At 35.6% G+C, this 22,923-nt stretch overlaps 1 pseudogene; it reads left to right on the forward strand.

Moving 5' to 3' along the window:
* The window catches only part of LOC113055356 (testis-expressed protein 264-like), a 37,640-nt pseudogene extending 18,117 nt beyond the window's left edge, over positions 1-19,523 (forward strand).
* Positions 19,524-22,923: the final 3,400 nt, after the last annotated feature.

Here is a 22,923-nt window from a genome sequence, read left to right on the forward strand (position 1 = left end):
GACATTTTAATAATATACTCAGATGTGGAAGCATCTTTGAAGTTCTTTCCAAATCTCTGACATTCACATATGTCAGATGTAATTAAAAAACTAGGAAAGTTGAGAAAGCTTATCTAAAAGTGTTCCTGGCACAGTTTGGAAGAGAGCTGCGTGTGTGTGTGTGTGTGTGTGTGTGTCCGCCGGGACTGTGCGATATGGGACATTAGTGAGTGTCGGATGTCTGGTCAAGCCACAAGAGGGACGTCCCTCTGCCCGGCCTGTTCCGTTCCAGCAGTTCAAACATGACTTTTGTCCCAGAGCCTGGGGGAGTCCAGGAACATTTGCAAGAGGTAAATGTCACATTTAAATATGATTGATCAGCCCTCTGTGCGAAAGTGGCTCAGAATTAAGATAAGATGAATCTAAAATTAGTACAGGAAGGGGTTTGCATGGTTGCGGTGCTGGAAATTGATTATTTTTTGTTTTTGAAGATTCAAGATGGTTCTTGATGGTGTTGTTATCATGCATTAAATCATAATAATCTTTCTATACTTAAGGCTGGGGGCTGATTTTCTGTCCCGCTTCCCTCAAGGGGGTTGTGTGTGTGTGTGTGAGACAGTCCAGCTGAAAGAAGTATTATAATTCAGGACCAAAGCGACTCGAGGCATAAGAGCAGTAATCTTCCATCAGCTTTTACAGGACTCATGATCAACCCTGAATTAAAGAGGATTTGTGTTTGTAACATCTGCAGTGACTGAGAAAGTAGATTCTGATATGGAACAAACCCTAGAGAGAGTCAAAGCTTTTGATTAGATGAATTATTTAATGCTAGACGAGTGTGTTGTTGGATATCTGTGTGAGGTGAGAAAAGATGAAGTGAGCTGTGTAATATGTGTCGAGGCAGCTTGCTGGAGGCAGTCGAGCTGTGGCTGGAGGAGTGCGTGTAGGTGGGATTGTGTGTGTGGTCATCAAGGTGTAAATGAAACCGATCTCTGACCCATGAGGTGAAAATTAACTAGCAGTTCTCGGTTTGTCCTATAGTCTGTGTTTTCGTTCTTGTACTTTCCCCGTCTGGTTTCCTTTAGCCAAATCCCAGCTGGATCAATCACACCTCTAGAGCAGTGACTGGATTTCTGTACATCCAATTGGAAGAGCTGAGAGGGTTTTGGGATTCTCCTGGTTTTCCCAACCACCATCCAATGTATTACTAATATTACAAGTCTGATTTTTTATTTGTTGCTTATTATCAACTAATCAGCATATAAGATTGATTTCTGAAGGATCATCTGATACTGAAGACAGGGGAAATGATGCTAAAAATTCAACTTTGCATCACAGGACTAAATTACATTTTAAAACTAAAAACTGTTATTTTAATTGCAATAATATTTCACAGTTTTGAAGTTGTACTGTATTTTTTAACAAATAAATGCAGCCTAAGAAACTCTTAAATTTTTTTTACCGATAATAACATCCGGTTTGTTTCTTGCCTTACAGATAATGATGAGAGGAACCATAATGATTTCAGGTAGTAAACAAATCATTATTTAGGCACTGCAATAGTCAGTCCCCTTTAAAGGATGAATAGGATGAATAGATAGATATTTATTTAATTTCAACAAAGGCATTTTCCAGACATGCTGATTAACTTCCATGGTTATGTCACCTTTTTTCTTTTTCTTTATTTAATAATGTCTTTGATGTCTTTTACTTCAAAGCCATACTAGTTGTTTCTTGTACATCCAAAGTTGAATAAAAACATTTGTGTGTTTGTGTGAGTTGAATCTAAGATTCTCAGCTTTGTTTTGTCTGAGTAAGGTCGCCATGATCTTTCATGCCTAGCCTTCCTTTACTCAAAATCTGACTTTTTTTTATTGTGTGAAAAATACAAAATAAACTACTTTTAGATCCAAATCAAAGCAGCTTTGAGGTAGTTGTCTTTCATCTATGGTTAAGAGAAATTTAATTGCTGGGGTTAATTGCAGGGCTTTCACATTAACTAAGTAGGCTATTGTGAGTTTAAGTAGCCCATGTCAAGTCTGAGTTCGTCTTGTAAAGATATGCACTGATTGGGATTCCTTGTCTTTCGCTAGGAAGATTAAAAAAAAAGAAACTCTCTAATGATGGATTTTCTCATCAGATCTCCGTTTTCAAATGGTTCCCTCTTTCCCATCCTTCTTCTCTTCGAAATATCAAAGGATCTAATCTCTGTGGAAATCTTTCCGAACGTTTCCTTGGAAACCAGGCTGAGTTCCACATGGATGAGATTTTCTTATTTAATTTTTTTAACTTATAACTCTTATCTTGGAGGAAAGTGTTACAGTTCGTGAAGTAGCCTTTATGAAAATGAACAAAAAATGTCAGTATTATTGGTATCTACAGAGAGTTTTTGGTCAAGTCTCACAGCAAAATGCCAGTCTGTAACCTAAAATGTGCTTTTATCTTGTCCTATGTGAAATATGAACACCTGTTTTTTTCTCTCTCTCTCTTTGATTCTTTCTGTTGTTCCCTAGAGCTCCTGGGATGTTTCATTCATCATGGAGAGTGTTTCCACTACCATTCTGACAGGCTGTAGCCATTTCCCAGCAAATAAGAAATTGTCTCTTTTGAACTTTATAGATGGTCTGAAACACTTTTCATAATCGTTTCTTGGTCATACTGCCCATTTTTCACTACTAGGGTAGTTGCGAATTCTCCTTTTTAAAGAATTGACAAAGGGGACCCTGCCAATTCGGGTGAACCTCTCCTTCAAGATAACACATGCAAATTTTAGCTTTCCTTTTTGTTTCCTGCCAGGGGATTTTCAGCCAGACGTGTAATGAAATTTAGGAGCAGTCGACTGTGATTTTGGAGTCTCAGGAGCTCGGAGGAGCTTATTGGAGGACCAGAACCATTTAGCTTAAGCAAATGGCTTTGACAAAAGACCAAACACAGGGACGTCTTTCTCGGGTCAGTGATTTACAAGGGAAGACCAATTGAATGTATTTATCTGGCGCAAATAGGCCACACTAATCAGAGAAAGCAAGTTTCTTGAACAAAGTTATGTGTGAAAGAGGATGAAGTGCGCAAAGTTTCATAATGGGGTCTTTGTGATAATGTGGCATTGACTTTCAGTAAAGGAAGTACTGGAAGAAATTTACACCATGTTCGTGAGCTCTACATTAAATCTGGTTTAATCTACATTATTTGATATGTTGCTAATTGCAAAATAATCATCACTATTATAATTTTTCATTCATCTAGAGCTGCCTGGATCCAGTGTACTGCTACACAAGTTTTCTCTTTCCCAGCTGTTTGTATATTCAACAAGCAAAATAATAATAATAATAATAATAATAATAGTTTTTACATTTACATTGATCTTGGGTAAAATATCATAGGGTATCATAGAGTGTGCTTTATATATATATATAGGATATAAGATAGGAAAGTCTAAATGTATTTTTAGAGATTAAGTGGTGGATAATGGTGATTGTTGTCTGTTGGTAAAGACACTAGTTGTCCATCCCCTGTTTATTCAGTGACGTCTGACAGTTGTCCACCCCGTAATCCTGTAGATTACTGTCATTAGAGGAGGAGGACAAGAGCAGGTGTCAGAACATCAGCAGTCCATCATGGAATATCGGGATATGATGTGTATGTTGAAGCTAAGGATTGTTTTAGACTCTGTAAGGTCTGTGTGAGCACAGAATGTCTGAACCCTTTGAGATGATACACTTTAAAATAGTCAAATCTTGTATTATATTTTACGCAACATTTTGAAACCCCTTTATGAAATTATTGTTGAGTTACATTTGATTATAACTAAGTAATACCGGTTTTACTACTTACAAGGTTATTACTTGGCTGGTTGCTAGGAGAATACTAAAGTGTTCTGGGAAACTTACTAGGAGGTTACTAGTGTGTTGTGGGCAGTTGCTAGGGGAGGATACTAGGGTGTTCTGGGTGGTTGCTAGGAGTTATTTTAAGGTTTTTGAATGGTCATTAGGAAGTTACTAAAGTTTTGGATGGTTGCAAGGTGGTTACCTTGGTCTTCTGGGCAGTTGCAAGAAGTGGTTTCTAGTGTGTTGTGGGCAGTTGCTAGTGGGGGATACTAGGGTGTTGTGGGCAGTTGCTAGGGTGTTCTGAGTGATTGCAGGTTTGTTCAAGTCAAACCTAGGTTTAAGCTTTAGACAGCACCATTATTAACTGTTTATCTCAGACCTCCGATAGATTTCTTCCTTATTGATCTTTGACACTTTTTCTTCAGATGATATCACCGCTGGTAATTTCCTACACCAGAGAAAGATATTAGTTATGTAAAGCAGTTTAGACACAGTTAGGGTTTCAAACAGCAACAAATCTATGAACTACGGGAGATCAGGGGATCACCTATCAACATAATAGATTTTAATAACAAAGACTGGTCCAGAATCAGCACTTCAGAAAAGTGCTGACCTATTTCATAGATGTGTGGTTTGGTGCTGTTCTCTTAATAACACTTTCAGTCCTCTGTGGTTGCCCAAGACAAAACCTATGGGTGATTGTGTGTGTGAGAGAAAGAGATACTAGTGACAGGATATGCTGGGTTTAGAAACAGTACATTTGTACGTTGGGCCATGAGGTCTTGTTTAGTCCCAAATTTATCCAGGGTACTTTTGTTGATTTTTCTGAAACCACACAGGGTATATTTGGAAAGGGTTTTCCTCTGACGTTCAATCAGATGTTTATCCCCAGGCAAGGAACTTACTAAAGAAAAGAAAACACTCATCCATTCTCACATGAAAACCTTTGGTGTGTGAAAGGAATAAAGTTGTACAAATACATCAATAATGTTTTATTTCTCACGGGCATTCTCTGCTGGTGGTGGCCAGCTTTGACCTTCTGTTTCTTTTCTGTTATTGTATGAGAGAGATTGTGATATGCGTTTGGTATCAGAACATCATGGAACAAGTAAAAAAATTATTATATATATATATATATATATATATATATAATTATTATCATGCAATAATAATAATTATAATATATATAATATTGCATCAGAGCGATATCAACAAGTTGTTACACCCTGAAGACAGTGTCACGGTTTCTTTTGCAGTAGAAAAAAAACATTTTCTAAATGCAGAGCTGGTTTGAATTGCAATGGAGGGACGTCCCAGACAATCTTAAAGCTACTCAATCACCAAGCCAAATATTTGATAGGCTTCTCCAGCAGTCATTGCATATTTTTCGTAAATGGTGTGGAGTCTTCTCTCTGAATTTTATTTTCTCTCATGAGATGTGCCATCTCTGCTGATATTAAAGATATTAGGGATATTTTGTGTTAGTAATCTGTCACTATGAAAGATCCTTTAGCCTTGAAGCAGCAATATGGTATTTTTTTATTTACTTGATAGAAATTTTACTTGCTGCAGAGTCAAAGTGTGGATCTGGTTGCACCTTTAAAGGGTTATTACACCCCAAAATTAAATTTTTTTGATTAATCACTTATGCCATGTCGTTCCAAACTTGAAAAGCTTTGTTCATTTTTGTTCATCAACAAATAAGCGTATTAGAATGATTTCTGAAGGATCATGTGACACTGAAGACTGGAGTAATGATGCTGAAAATTCAGCTTTGCCATCAAAGAAGTAAATTATATTTTAAAATATATTCAAGTAAATCTTTTACATCTTTTTTTAAAATCTTTTTTATCTTTTTCACATTATTATTAAGGTATTAATGGAAGTATTTGATGAAGTATTTGGGTTTGTATTGAGATCTTTGAAATGAGTGCATATGTTGATAACCTGGCCAAAAAGAGCACAATTTCTTTAAGGCTGTATTCTGAAACCGCCATCGGCCTCATAAATGTTAAATGTCTTATTAAACGTGTATTGAAGTAATATCACGCTTGACACATTTTGTATTGGACAATGTCCCTTACTGCATCCGGATTGTTATTCCTGTGATTCTTTGAATGAAGAAAAGCTTGGAATCTGATCTTGGAGCATCACGGAGTTCAAGATTCTTTTCAGAGAGTAGAAAGGCAATCCAGGCTTATCATCCCCTCTGCTATTGTTGAGAAGAAGAAAGGCGTGAGAAATTTCCATGCCCTGTTTTTCTCTCTCTATCCATCTCCGCAAGTCTAGCGAGGCTGAATCTATACAAGGGAACATTAATTAAAAGGATATACAGAGAAGAACAGCACTGTGAGATAGAACCGTTCCTCTTGAATTTGGATGAGAAACTTTGACAGCTTTTTATCTTCGTCTCTGGCATACATAGCCACCCCCCACACCCCCGTCCTTTTACTTTTCTTCTTGAAGTTTGCGAGGGAGCCTTTTTTGCTTCTGTATATATCTACCTTCTCCAGCGTCATTATTTGGCTTTATACATTTTATACACAAATATCCCATGTCTCACCTTGAGATGCCATTCAGGGCAATTTTGTTTAAGCTATGTACATATTTTCCACCAGCTAATGGCCAAAATCAAATGGAAATGAGTTTAAACTACCTGAAAGTTAATATGTATTATTTTTGTGAATATCTTACAACTCTTTTGTGCCTTTTTGTGTCATTTTGGCTCTTGACAGATGCAGTCCTCCATTCATTTAACTATAGTGAAAAGAGTAATTTTTTCAAATAATAGTATTCTTCAAAAATTCACCTTATGTGTTCTACAGAAGAAAGTTTGGAATGAGGTGATTAATGACTGCATTTTCATTTTTGCATTGAACTATTCCTTTGAATCACATTTTCTTTGTACAGTGAAGAGTTGCCAGCACTAGAGCTTACCTATTAAAATATTTTAATTATATCTGTGTGTGTGTGTGTGGGCATGTTTTTGTGACATATCAGGACACAACTTTATGACATGGGTATGATGCAGGTATTACAAGGAGAGGGTGACTTATGAGGACATAAGCCATGTCCCCATTTTTCAAAACACTTATAAATCATACAGAATGAGTTTTTTTTGAGAAAGTAAAAATGCACAAAGTTTCCTGTGAGGGTTAGGTTTAGGGGTAGGGTTGATGAATGGCGATAGAATATGCAGTTTCTACATTATAAAAACCATTACGCCTATGGGATGTCCCCAGTTTTCACAAAAACAAACAAGTGTGTGTGTGTGTGTGTGTGTGTGTGTGTGTGTGCGCGTGCGTGTAATAGTTTACATTTTTATAAAAGTATAAAAAAAATACTTCCGTTATGGCATCAGTAGCTCTTTCATTCCCTCATAAGTACACAATCTTGAACCTTCTTTCACAGTTTTATTTAGGTTGATTGTTTTGGTTGTTGAGGAGTTTTAGAAATGCCTTTGGAGATAAATACAAACCTAGGCTTCTACAAAATGATTACTTTATAGGGTAAAATATAGCAACAATGGCTGATTCTTTAAGGTAAAGGAATGACATCAGAGACTATTGACCTGATGATGATGGTGTATATGAATCTTTTTGCCCTTCAGCTCTATTTTTTATTGCAGAGTGCCACACAGGGCTGTGAGCTGGTTAATTATCTAGAATCAATAGTTCAGCCATGAACCAATTACAAAATCCTACCAGAGAGAACAGGACAATACATTTATGGATTATGCATTAGCATTTTAAGTTGTACTAGACAGAAAAAGCCACAACTTCAAATAATGATAAATTAGCTAAGTTTTTCTTTTTACTTGCACTAACAATCGATTTTATGACCTAAGAGTAGGAATCAGTGAATCAACAGATATTGTTTAAATTTGCTTATCTGTGCATTTTCCTTTTTCAGGTCTTGAGGGACCGTATCTCAAACAGTATGGCAGGAATACATTGTTTATGATATTGGAATATTAAAAGCGTTATGTAATTCCCCAGCTTCCAGTCCCTTCTGTCTCCTTTCCCTGTTTACGGCAGCACACGTCAATCATCTGTCAGAAGTAGAGTAGGTCTGTGGCTGGTAGATCAAAGTTTCAGATCAGGCCTTTGCCTTTTCAGACTTCGTTTGTGAGTTCAATGGTTTAAAGGTTCCAAAAAGGTTTTTTGTAATGTAAAGGTTCCATGGATGTTAAAGGTTCTTCATGTCAAGAACCTTTATTTCTAAGAGTGTAGGAGTAGAATATATGCTAATGCTAAAGGCAAGGTGATGAGGAGTCAATCAGGTAAGAATAGGTTTTTTATATATATAGATCCATAATCATAAGAGTTAAGTTAAGATGAGTTAGCCCAAAATCAATCAGAATTATATTAGACTTAACAGCCTGTCTGAGTCATACAGGTGTGAGAAACAGATGGTGGTAGAATATTCAGTAAAAGCTGAAGAACAGAGACATCCCTAATGTCCTGTTTGAGTACACGTAGACAACTAAACATTGGGGGGTCTCTTTTTTGGGGGGAGCAGTTGTCTGGCTTGTACTGATGTGAATTTAATAAACTAATTTATTCAAATATAATTTCTGTCCAACCTGCAAGTGTTCATCTTGTTTTCTCGCGCTTTAGTCGTTTACATAAGACCAACTCTGATTTGCATATTCAACACTTCACTTTAAAATATTCATCAACTTAATGAATATTGATGTAACATTTGACTACTGTTAACTACACCCTGCCTGAAGTGAAAGCAACCCATAGTCTGCAGTCTGGATGCAGCAATGGGCCTTTCAGGTGTTTCAAAAGAATATAATTATCAAAATTATGCATTTTTGGATATCTTTAACACATTTACACTTCCACAGCGAAAAAGAAACACACTCATCCTCAATTAGTGTGATTTAGCGCTCATAAGATTTGAATGAAAATAATACAAGACATGATTTGTCTCAATTGGAGGTTTAACGACTCTGTTGGGGGCTCTGTAAAATAGTTGAAATGAAGCAAGCTTTGATAAGAAGTCTGTTCAGAATAATGTGTAAAGAAATATAGAGGGTATTACAATGGTTCAGGCCTCATCAGTGTTAAAATCAGTGATTAACGGGAGAAACCCGAAGAGAGGGAGGAAGAGGAAGTGTCAGTGGGTGGACACAGTTCTCTAATCTTTGTGTCTCTGGAAAACATGCTCTTAGCTTTTCAACTTTCCCTTTTATTTGCTCTCCCTCTCTTCCATCTATTTTTCTCTGCCCTAAAGTAAGACCTTCCAGAGGAAATGTAGCAACATTAAATGTTCTATTAACCCATCGCCTTGAGGGCCCTTAAATCAGCTCAGAATAAATCCCAGCATGAACTGAAATAAATAAATAAATGCACATGAAATATTAGAGTTGAAATGATTGTATTATGTGAAATGAAAGAGGCTGTTGGTATGAAATATGAGAAGCAGCCAGAGACTCAATAGCCTTCAAAATAATCCAACTGAGGTGCGTAGACCAAAAAAAAGTTTCCCAAAAAAGTGAAGAGCTTGAAAAAAGTCTGCACACTCAAACATCAAAAAGTCACAAGCGAGATGAAAGCAATATGAGAAATTTACTGAATAAAAAAAGGCAAACGTTTCCATCCATCAATCCATGCTTCTGATAGAGCTCCTTTACTCGCTAATTGGTGATTAGTCTCACCAATATACTGTAGACCACATGGGGATGAAATAAGATAAATGAGAAAAGATGATGAACAAGTGATGGTCTAAATAAATCTGCATTGTTTATCTTTTTGATATTACATTGAAAAAATTCTCAAAATTCTAACCAATCATAGAAGTAAAACACTTGAAATTGGGGGTGAACTCACATTATGAAATAAATGTTTTTCTCCGATGCATGTTGGCCACAATTATTGGCACCCCTAGAAATTCTTATGAGCAAAATATCTCTGAAGTATATTCCCATTCATATTTACAATTTGTTTTAGCACACCAGGGTGACCAGGAGCATGACATTCTCCATCTATGATTTCTGGTTCCACAGAATTATAAATATAAGGACACAAAGGCCAAATTATCTTAATCAACCATCACAAAGAGTAAAACCAAAGAATAGTTTAAGAAGTTTAATAACACTATAAATGTCTTTACTTTCCCTTTTGACCAATTTAACACATCCTTGGTGAATAATTATTCATTTCTAATTTCAATTTTTGTTTTTAAATATATATTTTTTGTGTGTATTGCAGCTTGGAATAGTGTTTAGACCATTCTCTTTTTGAGTTTTTGTTTAATGAAGGGGTTGGACTAAGAAGTTCAAACTATAATGTTGTTTTTCCTTTTTATCCTTTTGTTAATCTGTCTCTTAGGAAAGAAAGTTGTGCGCACATCCATTTCTAGAGATCTACCGAGGGGGAGTGATCCACTATATGGGTCCGCTGGCTCGGCAGGGTGATTTCTATGTTCCTGAAGTTAGAGAGGCCCAAAGATGGTTATTGGGAAAAGAGTCTGAAGAGTACGGGAGGACAGACATCACAGGTAAACTATAATTATTCAATTTACAGATGCTTTCTTATCTTAAATCACTCGCAGTACACTTATTAAAGGGGTCATATGACATTGCTAAAAAGAACATTATGTTGTTTATTTGGTGTAATGCAATGTGTTTGTGAGAATTAAGGTTAAAAAACATTATTTTCCACATAATGTACATTATAGTTTACCCTCTATGCCCTGCCTTTATGAAATGCTTCGATTTTTACGAAGCTCATCGTTCTGAAAAAGCGAGGTGTACACTGATTGGCCAGCTATCCAGTGCTTTGTGATGCAGTCTACCGGTATGATGAGATAAAACCAATAAAACCCATTACAAAAGAGGCATTTGTTGCATCCAGTGGGGACATAATTACTGATTATAATGACTTGGACTGTGTTTTTACACATTGCTTATCGTGCTGCATAAACATAAAATCATGTCTGCATTTGTGATTGGAGAAACTACAAACAAGTGCTACTCTACACTGCTCAAAACTCACTTTTGAATCAACAGTGGCAAATCCTTTAAATATGTAAACGTACTTACAGGCTGTGAGTCAGAAGCACCAGACTGTCCTTGGAAAGTTGGAATTGACCCACTTTATAGAACAGCCTTTTAGCACAGACTTTTAGCAGATTGTAGGCTACTCTACTCTGTGGCAACCACATGTGACGACCCTGGGCTGGACTCCACGGTGAAAGCAGATCCCGTGATCCACCGCGCGAAGCTGATGTATTTCCTCAGTGACCAGCTCTAGGCATGATGAAGCAGATATCATCCTCTTTTGGCAAGGCCAAACAAAGAAGTTTTACTTTCACAATGAAACACACTACATCTCCACAACATGGCGGCGGCATCAACAATACTACACCTCGAATAAAAGTTACGCTTTCTTTCTTTGCTTGAACAATTGGGCGCTGTTATGCAAATCTTCCCATACAGTGATGTAGATCTGTGCTTAAAACAAATAAAAGGAATTTAAAGGAATAAAAGTTTAACCAAGTTATTCTTTTGATTATCTGCACGCCTTATTTTAACTAAGACCACCCATTTTGACAAGAAGAGATTATCTGATGTACATAAACACGGCTTTTCAGTTACATTAGTTTGAGCGTTTTGATTCCCAGCCGAGATTTTTAACCACCCAAGTACTCTCCAACTGTTTATTGAGCCCTAATAGAAGCCTATCGTCAATTTAACAAGTTCACATTTAATGCGACGATTGTGTTTCAGTGGTTGAAATTAAGCACTAAATTGTTTTAATAGGTATTAACCATCACCTTCTGGAGTTTTGACGTGGATGTGTCATATTGGCTGAACTGTGTGATCACCTACACCTGCTCTAGTGATAATGAGAAACAAACTGTGTGTATATATGGCGTATTGCCCTGGTCAGACTAAAGCCCAGAGGTCCCGCCGAGCAAATATGAAACACGGGTGAGCTGTTTGTGACCTGAGGTGTGTGTTGTCTACACCAGCTGTCCTGGACGGTGTGTGTGTGTGAGTCCTAGTGATGCCAGTTCCACCTGTTACCCTGAAACAAATACATTGTAATGACTATAATATATGATAGCGGAGAAGATTAAAGCAGAGAAGATGGAAGATTAAAGGACAAATTTGGGTCCAAATGTGCTGCTAAATTGAATATGTTTTACAGCATGTCTCATTCCTACTGTCCTCTCATCATTCAAGCGCATGTTTGATCCTCTAGCGGGACATGCAGACCCTCGAAATTAGCATTTGCTAAGAAGCAAAGTTAGTTGCTAGTTGCTTTATAACTTTAGAAACTAATGTAAAAATCTGAAAACATGTTGGAAATGCACTAGAAATGTATTTATTAACACAAGTAAAATATTAATAAGTGTGTTTTCAGTATTGGCTTATTGTGTATTATATATTTCAAAAGTATTTAAGGTATAAAAAATTAAAATGAATTTGTCATCACTCATTTCTCTTTTTTGGGGTTTATACATTGAAAGTGAATGGGGTCCAATGTTGTTTGAAAAAAAAAAAAAAACAGTATATAACAATTAAAACATTCCATTTATGCATTTGACAGATGCTATCCAAAGTGATTTATTTTGAATTCAAGCTACACATTTTCTGTTCATGCATTTCCTAGGAATCAAACCAATGACTTTAAGGTTGCTAGCACCATGTTCTACTGTTTAAACAACAGGAAGGCTGTTAATAATTGTCACTCGCCTGTAACTGATAACCATTTCAGAATTCATGGCAATATTAAAAGTAGTCGTCAAAGTAGAAACTCTGATTTAATTAGATTTTCCATATAGAAATATATGTTTTCTTCACTTTTATATATCAATTTTTTGTCGGTTTGTCTTTCTGGTACCAAAACAAACATGTGCTTATAATTTATTAGTGCACGTAAAAGTATACCAAGAAATTACACTTTTTTGTGTGTGTGTGAAATTATTTTAAATTTTTAATGAGCAGAAGTCTGCCAGCAGTGTGCCTGTAGTGACACAAAGTGTAGAGAACAGATGTTAACAGAAGAAAACAGATTTTTTTAGTCCTTGATTGTGAAGTACTTCTGATTGTCTCTGAGCAGATGTCTGTGCTGTGTTTTGAAATTGCCAGGGATATTTTACTGAAGCTGTAAAGTCATAAATGACTGACCGTTTAATTATTAATGTGCACCATCATCTCTTTTTGAAGATTGAGTTAAAATGCAATCATTAAAAAAAATAACTTAGTGTTATGATTCAGCGCTGTGTCAGCTGTGCATTTAAGCAGATACAAGTGATGTTGTCAAGTGATGTTTTAGTTGTCATGCTGAAGGAATCGCTGTGCTTTGCTGAAGTGGCGTGAAGCTGACCTCGCTGCTCAGATTTAAGCATTCAACATCTGTTCCCTGGTGAAAGATGCCGTTCACGAAACAGCTTCAAAATGAGCTTTGTCAAAGTGGCATACTGCACTGAAATGTGCTTTAAATGGCAAGGTCTGTCTCTGTCTGTGGTTGTGTATAGTGCGAGGAGGGTCGTCACACATGGAACCCAAGGGCAGTTGTAAACACCTTAAATTTCAAAAATCACAAAGTAATGATTGCACTTAAGTATACACTCACTAAGGTTTTCTCTTTGTTTGAGAGAAAGACCTGTGATTGCAAAACAAAAACAATTTTGAAACGAATTAGATTTCATTTTACAATTGTCCAGCTCTTTACTTCTTTTCAGTTTGGATGCCCCTGAATCCAAATGACTACATATTTTATGCCTAAATTGAAATATTAAAGAGCCAGTAAGATGAAAATTCTAAGCTTCCTATCACTGTTTATAAGTCCTGTACATTAGGTTTAAATCCATCCAAGGTTAAAAAACATTGTCATTTTGTCAAAATATCATTTTAAAATTACCTCAATTCTCAGAGATCCCCAAACGGTTCGCGCGAAGCTGTTCAAAAGATTCAGTTTCCTTAAACCCCACCTTTCGGTAGCATACTGTGTTCTTATTGGTCAACTAACATAACCAGTTTGGATTGGTTGTTCCGCACACACCTCCAAGGTAAAATATGCGTTAACATCTGTTTGGGGTGAATTATGTCTTATTCCTTCATCGCGAAGCAAACAGTAAAACAAAAAACTTGAACAGCCTCGCTGCTTTTTCTTCTGTGTGGGTGTATAACGAAGGGAGACATGAAAAACAGACATCGCGTTGTTTTCATATGGATTACTTTATCATAGAATATCTGTTTTCGGCAGCACTTGTTTAGTTTTAAAGTAGACATGTCAAGCTTTCTATAGATATCTCTCTCATGTCTCTTCGTTGAGTATTCATGGAGTTACACTTAATTTTAATGACGTGTTTGTACGTGACGATCAGCGCAGACAGGCTGCAGACAGCACACATACTGATAAGACGCTCGGGAGAAAACAGACACATAACTTCATAATCATACTTCGCGTTGTGATTCGGAGATGCTCGTTGTTCTAAATAAAGTTGGTAATGAACCATCTTTTATGGCCAAATGCTTTGAAAATCCTGAGATTAGAAAAGCAGTCATCAGTGAAATGTTGTGAACACAACAAAAGGGATTTGTTGTATTGCTCTGGTATTGTGGTGAAAATGAATTTTAGCCATTGGTTCTTCTGATCTTCATTCTTTGACAGTGAAAATAAAACAAACTGTCTTCTCGACATGATGCTCTCACACCAATAGAGCGTCTGTGTGTGGGGGGGGGCAGCTCAGAGTTCCGTTTCTCTCAAGGCGGTAGGCGGAGATTATTATGCAAAGTGCTCCTAGTGACGTACATAGAGATGGGCAAAAGATTTGAAATCTATAACGACTCGTTTCAGCGATTCAGAGTCGACTCCTTACTTTAGAAGCCAATAACTTTATAAATCGTGTACTTTTTGGTTTAATTATTTGCACATTGTTTACACTGATGGACAGCTACATCATACACTGTAATACAGATAATTTTTGATTTCCCATCTGTGTGGCTCTTTAAATATTTAAAATGTGTTTAATTAAGTAATCAGTATTATTCCAATGCAGAAATGAACTAAAAACTATTCTTGACTTATCAGTTAATAAATATATTTGAATAAAAAGAATCAAACATTTTTAAAATCTTTAATGATTCTTTTAAAATACACTCTTGCATATTGCATGTGTGCTTTAATTGTAATGTGTGCTTTAAACACATATTACTCCTCAAATTAAAAAGCTGAAAACAATTTTAAGCATTTTTTTTATTTTAAATAATAGTACCATTTTTATATATATTACTTTAATATAAAAAATATGTAATATTATTACAGCCTTGTTTGAGATAGAGTACATTAATTCAATTTTTTGTTTAATTCAGCAAATTCAGAAAACACTTGCAATCCTGTTTAACTAGGCATTACATTCATAGAAATAGCACTACATTTAATATGCAGTTTTTAGTGTAAACATCCGTATTTTCTATGTAAATTAGGCTCATTATACAATGCATATTCACAAAACTCAGTACTATTTGCATGCAGCAAATATGCTATTTCTTGCAGAAAGCGGGTGGTAAACAATTAAAAGGTTGAGCCAGATTCATTCTTTGAGTCTATTCTTCATTGTGTCTTTCTAAATGCAAATATTTCAGTGCTGCTATTACTACTGACTCACATTTGTAGTAGTTTGTGAGTTATGAAGCAAAATGTATAAAATGTTACACTCATGATGATGGCGTATGAAGGACACTTTGTTCTCTCTCTCCGACACTATCAGTCTCTTCATCTTTATTCTTCTCACTTTCACACACATCCCTGTCATCCCTCACTTTCCTCCCTTCATCTAGTCTGTCTGTCCCTACTTAAAAAATGCCACAGTGACGGAAAGAGCAGGAGGCAGATAAACACCAAGTGAACGGTCATCTCATAGACACACAAAACCTCCCTTCATAGAAGCACTGACATAAGCAGAAAAAAAGCAGAGATGCTGGCGGTCTTGACACGTTTGTCACCCTGACGCTCCGAGTGTGAGCGTGCAGGGTCTCCTTCACTAACAGCATGAGGACACACACAAACACACACCCCTCAGTGAAGCTCAGGCTGTGTGACACCTCTCTCAATCTGTTAGTCTGTCTGTCCTCACTCATTCTGTCACTTACTCTGTGTGTGTGTGTGTGTCTAAAACTCATGTGTATCCTACAGGGATACAGAAGATTATGTTTCAATAGGAAGTACTATGTTTCATAGTTTAGATGGGTACCTATATCAGTACCATATCAATTAATTAGCTGATATTTTAGATTCTTTTAATTTATCATTTAATTATTTCCCGTTTTTACATTTAGATTACCTTTGCTGTCATGTAATCCTCACTTAATCTTAAACACACAAACACACAAATAAATAGCACTGTTAATATATAGCAAATCTCAGAATATACATTTTTCATACTTTATAATGTAATGGCTAGTTTGTGTGTTGCATTTAAAATTAGTTTTATTTTTTTATTTTTTCATTTAGACAAAATAGTATAGATTTATTTGGTCATCGACCACAATGATCATAATAATTATCAGATTATCGGTACTGGGCAGAATTTCAAAATTTCTACACATTTCAAAGCATTGATTTTTTTCATTCAGAAATTGGAATGAACAACTATATTTTACATTTCTGAAGGAGATCTTGAGTGTTATTTTAAATTATTTCAATACTATCATTGTATTAATTCATATTTTGAATTAGCCTTTAATATTTCAAGTCAATGTTATAATATTAGTTTTAGAAATTTTAATCGCTTTTTATAAATTTTTTAAAATTTATTAGTCATTTTATAAAAAAATTATATATAGATTTCAGCCAGTTGCCAAGTTTTTAAGTTATATTTATAATTGTTATTATTATAACTTTCTTTTATTTGCTTTTATGTTTAGTTAATAGCAACACTGGTGTAGCATTTTGAAATTATTTATTTTTTATTTTTATTTTTTATTTATGTAGACAAAACGGTATAGAATTTTTAAATGATTAGAACAATAATGATCAAATTATTGGTTTTCACCTTAATTTAAAAAGAACTGTGCATCTGTGTGTTTAAAGTTACTTTTTCATGCATTAAAAAAATTAAAAAACTAGATTCTATGTTAATAAAGAAAATATTGAGTCAGACCACCATGCAGCTATGCAGTTTCTAAGATGTTCAAGATGTTTTCTGCATTTTGCTATCCAGTTGCTAAGGTGTTTTGAATGGTTGCTAGATGGTCAAAGGTGTCAAAAGATTTACCAAAGAAGAATTTTTGAGAAGAGAATGTACTATTACTTTTTTAGAAATCAGACAGTTTTCTCCTAGATGATAAAACAGGTGAAAAATCTCAAGATGTGCACTGAATGGGCAACCGCTAATAATGTGCTAAAAACTACTAAGACCCATAGCAACCGAATGCCAGTATCTTAGCAAGATGGCAGTGAGTTTTAAACAGATGTGCAGAAATCTTGTTATCTGCAAAGGTTGTGTTCACACACTTCAACGTCAACACATGCAGTTCTCCAAACACTCCTCATCTCCCTTCCACGAACACACGCACAACTGCTAATTAGCAAGTAGCACCACAGCAGAAACAACCTGGAGTAGCAAAAGAAACAGAAGGGAAAGTGTCTCTTTTTTTACTCTAAAATAAGCTGTTAAGAGACAAGGAGGGCAGGAGTTCTAGAAATATTTTATAGTTTTTGTATGCTACCCATACAGGAGACGTTTTCATTAGCAGAAGTGCTGCTTGCTCGCTGTGACACTATGGTGAAATGAATCACCTCTTGTGTTTGTGTGGGCCTGTGACACACAGGTGCTGACTCCCACAGCGAGCGCAGTTCCGTGAGCTCCCTGCCCCCCTCAGAAAGCCGGGACACCTCACCTGCCCCGTCCACCACGCGGACGCACTCACATGGAGACGGAGATCAACACTGGGACTTTGACCATGTGGAGAGAAGCGACACCTCCAGCGTTTCTTCCTTCGAGGAGCTGGATCTCGACTCAGAGAGGACGGACAGGTGTGACCACACCCCTCCACCAATCACAGGAGGCGGCAAAAACAACTCGCAGGGCCAAGACCGAGAGATGATGGATGAGGAAGAGTGAGAGAGCACAATTTTTTAGATGGTTTTAAAGGGATGGTTTGCCAAAAAGAAAAAAAGAAAAAGGAAATTCAGTCATTGTTTTTGTTGTGCAAATTTGGTTTTTGCACAGTCCTTACATACTCATACCAATTTTCAAACTCCAAAAAGCACCATAAACGTGATCCATATGACTTGTTTGCTTTATTACAATAAGTTTTATTCTAGTGATACTTACACAATTATAGTTTAAATTCATATTTTAAACGTATAGATTTTTTTATACATTAAGTGTTCATTTTAATATTAGAAATGTTATCTTATTTTGTCTGGTTCTTAATTTATATTTATTTTATTTCATTCAGTGATTTTGTAATAGTTTTAGTTTATAATAACAACACTGATTCCAAGTCTTCTGAAGCCATGTGAAAGGTGTGTGTGAGAAAAATACCAAAATCTTGCCCTCTTCAAAAGTTCATGTTACGTTCCAAAATCCATAAATGTTCGGTTACTACACACATGACAGTAAATGTTGTTTTGTTAAAAGCTATGCAATTTCAGTTTTGAGTAAACATGGAAAAAAAGAAGGATCAAATTTGAGTAAATGATGTTGATCATCAATGAATAAGCAATTTATTTTGGTCTGTTTCTCACATAAAACTATGATGTGGCTTCAAAAGGCTTGGAATTATTGTGCACATGTCTGAAACACTCTTACAGTGATTTTCCCCTTTTTAAGTCTAGACAACTATAAACAGTGGTCAAAAATGACTAATTTTGTCATCTACAGAAAAAATAATGAGGGTGTAGAAATAATAACAGAATTAAAATTTTGGGGTGAACCATCCCTTTAAGTGTTATGGTGGATTTGTGTGAAAAAAATGTTTGAAAAAAGGTGCTTCTATTAATGAATGAGAATGAAAGTTGTTTAGTCACGATTGTTTTCTATTCTAAAGGGAATCAGCAGGTACATAATTGTGTCTGTAGACATTTGAGCCAGGTAACCTGGATTTCTTGAAAACATTGTATTTCATGCTCCTTCATTAGCATTTCATTAGTGAATCTGTTGTTTGTTTGTTATTGATTGTAAGTTCTTAATGACTAAACTGACATTTATGTTCGAGATTATTCATGAATTAATATAATGTTCAGCTTTCAGTTATTTGAGTCTAATTTGTTGTTCTCTATCCACACATTCTGTTCATCCTTCATTAATTGCTAATTTGCACCCAAAGAAACTCCCAAAACTGAAGAGATATTTGACTTGAATATTCATTCATCAAAGCCATATGTTCGTAGACAAACCAAATCTTTATTTGCACCAGAAACTGACATATAGGATTTCCCCAGGAGGGAGATTATTGCAGCACATTTCCATTTTCTTTTTTGCAATTAAAGTTTTTTGGCCTTTATATTTATCTGATCATATTTTATCATGTATACACTCACTATAGACTTTTTTAAATTTGTTATAAAATGTTGATGTCTCGAATGTTTATTCTTGAACATTTTTATATTTTTAACCCGTTGTGTAAGTACACACATATTTCAGGATATATGTATTGTTGGTTTTGATAAAATGCATACTATTTCATATCTATGTCTGATTTGAACTCTTTAGTTATTTGTTCTGCTAGTTGTTGAGCAACTTAATAAAAAGTTTTCACAGAAAGCTCGTACTCCCAGTGTTATTTGAATATTATTTACATATAGTATTTAAATTAAATTAAATGTATGCATTCACCAGACGCTTTTATCCAAAGCGACTTACAGTGCATTCAGGCTAACATTTTTTACCTAATATTTATTTATAAATAGTAGTATTTTAATTTATTCTTAATTACAAGGTTATTTTACTCATTTTTACATTTTCAGTCACCTTAATTTTAGTAATTTTATGTACTACGGTCGTTTTTATTTTTTTTTATTTTTTTTTTTTATTTTTTTTTTTATTTTCAGTTTAAAAAATAATTAATATTTATTATTTTGTAAATTAATATTTAATTAGCCTAACCTGTCTTTTTTTAATTAGAGTTTAAACAACCACTGCACGTCTAACAGTTAATTGTCTCGTAGTGACAGACCACTAAAAATCAACCAATTACAAAAAATAAATCAAAGCGTGACGTTTTGTATTGCCCTCCACACAGACACCAACTACTGTAAATCCCTCTCAATATTATGTCTGGTACTGCTTTGTTTTCTTTAAAACCAAAACAACTGTCTGATCCCCCAAGAGATGCATTATGATGTGTCTGCAAGTTTTCAGAGGGTCCATGTACATAGTCAGCTTCAAAGTGTCATTTGAATCGCCATTGTCGTAGATACTATAGGCACTATTTGAAAATAATACATCACAACACTCTTGAGACATCTAAAGAAGTTTCAAAAGCACACAGACATGGGCAAGTATATCAAATACTCCCTCTTCTTTCAAACAGTCTTGTTGATGATAGTGTTTGACTTGCACCATCAAGTCTTGTCCACATTGCAGCTTATGCTGTCCCAGGAACAATAAAAAGGATGAGACTGTATAACTGTACAAAACTACAAAAATAATTTTGTACAGTTATACAGTCTCATCCTTTATATATATATAAGTATAGTAAGGGAACTTCCTGTATAATATATATATATATATATAGAGAGAGAGAGAGAAGACTGTTTATATATATATATATATATATATATATATATATATATATATATATATATATATATGTATGTGACTATATTTCAAATATTTGAAATCTAGACTAGTCAGTGTACCCTGATCCGTTTGCCTTTGACTTAGATTCATTGAGAAATTACGGCCCTGTTAAGTTAAACTGACTTAAACCTGCAGAGAATCAACAATTCGTTTCTGCAACACTTTAGAGCATAGCCTGAATGTTCAATTATTATGGCTGACCTATTTATAAACCTCACTTTCACGGTTACTTTACCCCCGAATATGACAAATAGACATTATTTTTGCATGAACGATTCACAAGCTTGTTGTTATTTAGCATGGAAATAGACAGTTTTACATGCTGTTGCATCATACAGACCTCTTAACAATTTTTCCAGAGGGCTGACCACAGCTTTCAGATTGATCTGAGAATTTGACTAATTATACTAACTGTACTTCCATTTGGATGGAAAAGTTTGGAGCAATTTCTGATAATCATATCTGCGCTCCCCAAAACTTCATCCTATTTGTCTCGTTCCTCTGGATTTCTCTGCCATTATGATGTTGAACAGACCTCTTTTTCAAGGAAAAATCGGTCCCTTTGTGTTAGAGGTGGTTATTATATAATCTATTGCAAGTGTTTGCTGCTCTAATCACCACTGTGGTGCATGTGCATTTCTCTCCAAAGTCCTCTGAAAATACCCAAATTACTTGAGTGTATGGAAGACAAAGCAAGCTTTGTGCTGCCGTCGGTGTGTGTCTCTCCATCAGCGACCAACCCCCTCCTGATTCCCCTTTAATTGGTTGAGAACTGAACTTGGACAGCGCTTGAGGGGACTTAACAGTGTTCTGGAACTTGGATCTTAAGCACTGCCTTCTACTGATGCATACTTACAATATGTGGGCAGCATTTCTTTTGCTTTGGCTTAAATGTAAATGTGTAATTAGGCTTCTGTGTTTGATATCCTGCTGGATTGTAGAGTTTGGTAATACAAGGCTATAATTCTCTGCATCTCTTGTTGTTGTAAAAAAAAACTGCTCTGTGGCGGTTCTAGAATACAGCACACAGAAACTGTGATTTTTTATGATATTTTATCCCTTTTTGAGCATGACCACAGATGACAGAAAATCATTAGCTGACATGACATAAGAATTTGACAATAATGAGTGAATTTTCATTTTTGGTCCGGTTATTCCTCCGGTTGTCCAGGGGGCAGCTGTGACCAAAACAGGGCAAAAGGGACAAGAAAAAAAGGGTGGGGGAAAATAAAATTTTTATAATAACCTTATTTGTTACCACCCGATATCCTAGTGCATCCCTACATCTCTTTCTATTCCATTCATATTCTGTCTATATCACAACTGTACATACAATTTATTTATTTATATTTCAATTGATTTTTCAGTTTTTGTTTATTTATATTTACAAGTGTGTATTTTTATTCTCATGTTATATTTAATTGTCTATGTGTTGTTGCTGTCTCTGTGCACTGGAAGCTTGTGACACTAAAACAAATTCCTTGTATGCTCAAGCATACTTGGCAATAAAGCTCTTTCTGACTTCTGATTATTATTTATGCATGTTATATTTGAGCTTTTGGAATAAACCATATTTGTGGCAGTATGAACAATGCTCTCTTCCACCCTCAATACCCATGAAGTGCCCTTGAGCAAGGCACTGAAGCCCCAGTTGCTCCCCGGGCACTGGATATATAGCTGCCCACTGCTCCAGGTGTGTGTTCATGGTGTGTTCACTTCTCACTGCTGTGTGTGTGCACTTGGATGGGTTAAATGCAGAGCACCAATTCGGAGTATAGGCTACGTTACCTGTAACTTTTTTGGGGGAAGCTCGGATGAAGATGAGATTTTCTTATCTGCATGCTGTCTCGTGATGCGTTCTTATTTTCTGCCATCAACAGGTTAAACTGCGCTTGCACTCAAAATTGTTTGGTGCCAGTGCGATACGATTCCAAATTGGTGTTGGGGCTTGCCAAACTTGCTGACAAAGGGGGTGAAAAACAAATCCGTTGATAAACGCACTTTTGTGTTTTTTTCTGATATTTTAAAATCTTTCAGTAGCAAGTTTCAGACGAAGTTGGGGAGATTTACGCAGCAGCATTTGCAACGTGCAACGTGCTCACAGCGTGTGGTACTTCTAAATAGGGTAAGCGGACAACCAATCAGAATCTGCCTCAGTGCTTGACTCATTAAATATTCATACACTTTGTTAAATTGCAGAAACTGCGCTAACATTTGAGACGGGCTGGGGTGGGGGTGAAAATGTTTGGAAAACACTATTTTACTTTTATATTTATTTTATATAGTTCGTTTTTCTATTACATTACAGAATACTTAAATACCAAAAAAAAAAAAAAAATCATAC

The sequence above is a fragment of the Carassius auratus genome, chromosome 36 (genome assembly GCF_003368295.1).
Source record: "Carassius auratus strain Wakin chromosome 36, ASM336829v1, whole genome shotgun sequence".
Lineage (NCBI taxonomy): Eukaryota > Metazoa > Chordata > Actinopteri > Cypriniformes > Cyprinidae > Carassius > Carassius auratus.